At 40.2% G+C, this 5198-nt stretch overlaps 1 long non-coding RNA gene across 1 annotated transcript; it reads left to right on the forward strand.

The window, feature by feature from the left end:
- Nucleotides 1-553: 553 nt before the first annotated feature.
- Nucleotides 554-2082, forward strand: LOC123986836. Its single transcript, XR_006828986.1, has 3 exons — nucleotides 554-645; nucleotides 1571-1616; nucleotides 1935-2082. It is a non-coding gene; the product is annotated as an uncharacterized LOC123986836 (long non-coding RNA).
- Nucleotides 2083-5198: the final 3116 nt, after the last annotated feature.

The raw sequence follows: 5198 nt of genomic DNA on the forward strand, positions 1-5198 counted from the left end.
TATATCTGGAGAAGGCGTATGGCCGGGTCCCCCGGGAGATACTGTGGGAGGTGCTGCGGGAGTATGGGGTGAGGGGGGCCCTTCTCAGGGCTATCCAAACCCTGTACATCCAAAGCGAGAGCTGTGTCCAAATACTCGGCAGTAATTCGGACTCTTTCCAGGTGAGGGTTGGCCTTCGCCAGGGCTGCGCTTTGTCACCAATCCTGTCTGATATTCATGGACAGGATATCGAGGCGTAGTCGTGGCTGCGGTTCGGTGGGCTCTATATATATATATATATATACACACACACACACACACACATATATAATGTATGTATAATTTTTTTTTTTTTCGCACCCTGTGTATGTGTGGTTGGATTTTTACCTTTTAAGTTTTTATTATTTATTATTATTTATCATGTGTGAAATTATTTGGCACTAGATAGAACATGACAAATGTTATTTATAGATAGATAAATAAGACGTGTTTGTCACTGAAACAAAAAATAAATTAATGTGAAATATAAAATAGAGAAGGTCCCGGTTACAGCTGGCATGACGCTGCAACAGTACGTGCATGCGCACTTGTGCGTGTACTCGCGCGCGCTCCCTGCTTCATGGTTAAAAAGTCCAGTGGCCGTCTCTGCTGTCTTTGGGCTTGCGGGTAAGTAATCATTATACTTTTAAAAAACATTTAACTTTACAATACAAATTGTAATGAGAGTGTTGGTTTGCTAGTAGACATTAGAAGCATGACTGAAATGATGTTTAGGTATATTAGCTGGCTCTATTAAATGAGCTAATGTTAGCTAGCTAAAGTTATGTAAGCTAGGTAATGTTAGCTAGCTAAAATTAGCGCCAGACGCCATTTTAGGGCACTGAATTTGCAAGTATGTTGAAGACCACCGACGTGCTGATTTATTTAGATGTTTTTTTGTGCACTGGAAACAGGCATAAATTCTGGATTAATAACAACAACAACAACAATCTAATAAATGTTTGAAGAGAGGCATCTCTTAGATTTTCACCAGTTTTATAGTAATCTGAATGTTTTTTACATTCATATATTGCTATTCATAGCCTATTACTATTGATAGCCTAACAAATCAGGCCTAACAAATTCATAGCCTGATTTGTTAGATATTTTCCAAAAAACATGGCAAAGTTTTTTTTTTTTGGCTGTAAACAAGTTATTTTCCGATTTGTGGAATGATAGACAGATTTCTAAAATACCCTTTGTAAAAATCTATGACACTAATACTCGTAATATAACAAATAATTATCTCAATGTAAGTAACTGTTAACATTTATCAATTTGGGAAATTTCATTGTGATATGTATTAGTTAAAGTTAAGTTTACTAGATTGTTGTTATTGTGCACATATAAACAATTTTTTTTTGCAGATCATTTAATCTGTGCCGTATGCATGTGCATAGAAATGATAAATTATTCATAATTTTCTGTAATGGAAGCTGCATGTTAAATAAGCCTAAGTAGTAACTAAAAGTAAAATATAGATGCTGACTGTTAATGTTAACTAATATTTACCTTTGTTCTTGTGTCCCCACCTCTGTCTCTCTCTGTACAGATTAGATCCACAGGAACATTTCTGTAGGGGTGTACTGGAGAAAGAGGTGACATGGACTATTACAAGCATAGCGGAGTGGATAATTTAATGCAAAAAAGAGTGGATAATTTAATGCAAAAAATAGTCACTGTGCCATCTGGTAAAGAAGACGAGGGCATTAAGACGAGGGCGTTTGAATGCATTGGTTGAAAATGAATTTGACTTGCATGGATAAATCTCAAAGACAAATTTGTTCTTAAAACTGAAATTTGCGTTTATTCATATTTTCATTGTAGTTTTCTAGAGACAGAAAAGAGCCTTCACTTTTTGAAAGTGTTGTACATTTTGAAATGTGAACTCTGATGTTTTGTTCTATTGTTTGCAGTGATTAATAGAAGAACTACAGCTACACCAACTTGTGTCCAAAATGCAGACTTGTGAATGCAGTGAATGTGAGGGAAACTACCCTTGCACAGACATCCTAAATTTTGTGAGCGTAGTGTTTGCTATTAGACAGTCTATAAAGCATCCAATGAAAATTTACAGAGCCTTTTGCAGAGTTGGACTGATGCAATTACAATGCTGTTTTTTTTTTTAGAAATAACTTTCCAGTAAAGGAAAGTAAAAAATATCTTTGTGTATGCTGTTAATTATAATTCTTAGACAATTGGAATCAGCAGGTCAGACCTTTAAAAATTTATCAGCCAGGAAAAATGCAATCGATGAATCTTCTATTAAAAGACTTAGTGTTATGAGGTTGTGTGGTGTGGGGACAGAGAGGACCCAAACGCAGCACTCTGAGGGAAGGAGGTTTATTGAGGGACAAAGGGGGAGAGGGACTGGAGTGGAGGGAGAGGTGGATGTCGGGGAAACACAGGCACGGGGAACCAAGGAGACTGGGGACCAGGGAGCCGGGGAACACTAGGGCCGAGGAAGCGAGGAGCGGTGGGAAAACAGGGAGGACGCCGTGGGGGAAGTCTGAGGAGGAGAAGGCCGGTGGATGAGCCCAGCCGACTGAATGGAGGACGAGGGTGAGTGTACCTGGGAGGGAAACAGACAGAGAGACAGGGGTAGAGATGACAGAGACAAAGCGCGGGGTAAATGTGAGAAAAAAACAAGTAACATGAGAGCCTGAATGTGGAAGTGGCACCGGGTATGGAGCAACGACGATCAAGCAAGAGTGGTGTGGAGAACAGGGGTTGAAATACAGGCAGGGATGAGGTTGACTACTGGCAGGTGTGGCAGGCTGACGAGGTAGCTGATGGAGGTGCAGGTGCGGGTCGTTGGCTGGGCTCAGGAGCAGAGGGAGAGAGAGCACACACAGGGGAGAACACACAGGGAGGCAGGCAGGGAACAGAAAACCAAGGAAAAAGCAGAATAACTGATAAATAGGAGAAAAACCAGGACACTCACCGTCAGCCGGGCTGCCACCACAACACTTAGGAGTTGTATTTTTCCAAAACAGATTCTCTATACCCATTATGCATCCCTAAACCACAAAATGACTGACAATTGTCATGCCACAATAAGTAAAATGAAATTGGCAGGCTGTGCAAAGTTAAAACAAGGCTAGAAACATAAACTTAGTTTTTTTTAATGCACATACTTCAACTAAATAGACTGTATCTTCTGATCACTGTTTTAGCTGTGATGCCCTTCATCTGCATGGCTAGAATTGGAATCGAAACATTACTGGATAATTCTTATAGTTGACATTTCTCTGGGCCAATCAGAATCTTAGCACTTGCGTCAGAATCTTGAAGCACAGAGCGTCAACTGAGCTCGCCATTGGATGAGACACCTGGCTACCACGCGAGTCTGATGGAAACTTATAACGTGATGGAATATTATGTGAAATTCGAGGTAAGTCAAGCTTTTTGGAGCAACAACAGCTATTTGTTTGCTTGATTCAATTAACGTTAGCTACCTCTTTTTTATGTGATATAATTTACAATAATATTGTATTGTCATCATACCTATTACATTATAATTACATTAAGCTATGCTAAAAGTGGTACCGCCAGACCTGGAGATCGGCTGAATGGTTTCCAAAACGGTAAAAAAAACAATTGTTTTACTCGAGGGGAGGTGGAAAATGAGCTTAATTCCCCAAATGGTGGAATATCCCTGTAACGTTAGCTAGGCTTATCGTTCGCCGGGTGCTCTGCCCTGAGTTCCGAGAAATAACGTTACGGCTACTACTCGAATTCTGAGCTACCCTGAACATAAGGTTGTCGTGCGCACTCACGCGTTAGGCAGTCATTCGTGATGTGGGTAAGTTAAAGTGAGTGTTTACACAACAGCTGATGCGAGAGTCCAGGGCAATCCACGGCACGTTAAGGCTGCAACACGGTTTTCATGCGTCCACAGCCCAGCGTCAAAGTCCACTGGAAGCATGTCAGAAGCGTTTCAGCAGCGGAGCGTGCAGCCTGCCCCACGTTATTGACTCGTTATTAATTTGTCATTTTTGTGCTTCTACTACCTTCTTCACAGCTCTATGTAATCCCGTTTCTTCCGTCAAATTCAGGTTGCATTTCCCACAGAGAGCATTTCAGAATCAGAGCGTTTTGCCTGCCTGACTTTGATGATATGTTTAGATTTTGTTGATTTGGTAACCAGTGTTTGCATTTTGTGCTTCTACTATGATTAAGTAGGCTACGCAGTTAAATGACCCCACCCGAGACACTGTCACCTTTTTTACTCTGAGGAGTTTGCAGGTCTGACAATTAGACAAACAAAATAGGCAACCAAGTGGCTCAAACTAAAATGACTATGACACTATGTCAAGAATCAATGTTTTTTTTTAATGCACTGAAATGTGGTCAGATGTTGAGCCGAGATAAGGCTCGGTGCCTGACTGTTGACAAATGACAAAGAAACACTAACCAGAAATTAGCTTTCTCCTGAACAGCCTATCAGAACTCTTTTTAAGAGAGGGCAGGAGACCCTAAACTGCCCCCCCCCCACACACACGTAACCATGGCAACTGACCTCCCTCTTTGTTTAATTATCTCACATCAAAGGATATTCTCCTCTCACCGCCAGGCGTGAGAAACTCCAGGACACCAGAGGACTGCCCTGAACTCTTTGTGTAAACAAAGAATACTGTCTCCTCAAAACTCAAAGCATTACCTTGTTTAATTAAATAATCTTTAAGTTACTTAACTAGGTCTCCACTCCATTTGAGTAGTTATGTTACCATGTTGTTGTTGATATTGTTGTTGAAAAGAATCTAAACAAGTTAATTTTGCAGTGTTTTAATTTTCAGCAGGGATCCCTGACCTTTATTCAATTTTTGTTGTAACCAATGCTTTGTTCACAACACTTTCTGACACTTCCTTTACAAATGATGATAAATGTCATCCTATACTTGATTAATTTTCCAGCTCGAATTTAATGTTAAATCACTATTCCCCAGCTCCGGAACAAAGGGTTGTTTAAAGAATAATCAAAGTTGAATATCTACTCCTCACGTAACCAGAGCTCCCCAAGTGGACAAAATAAGTATTACATGCCATCGTTCTGCCATTTAATGTATAAATGTCACTCTGTACCTGTTCATAATCTGATGCCATTCGTGTATCTTGCTTATATTCTCTAAGTAAGAACGTGTAACAACCAATATTATCCAGAAAGCTAGTTAAGTTCC

Source organism: Micropterus dolomieu, linkage group LG18, assembly GCF_021292245.1.
Source record: "Micropterus dolomieu isolate WLL.071019.BEF.003 ecotype Adirondacks linkage group LG18, ASM2129224v1, whole genome shotgun sequence".
Lineage (NCBI taxonomy): Eukaryota > Metazoa > Chordata > Actinopteri > Centrarchiformes > Centrarchidae > Micropterus > Micropterus dolomieu.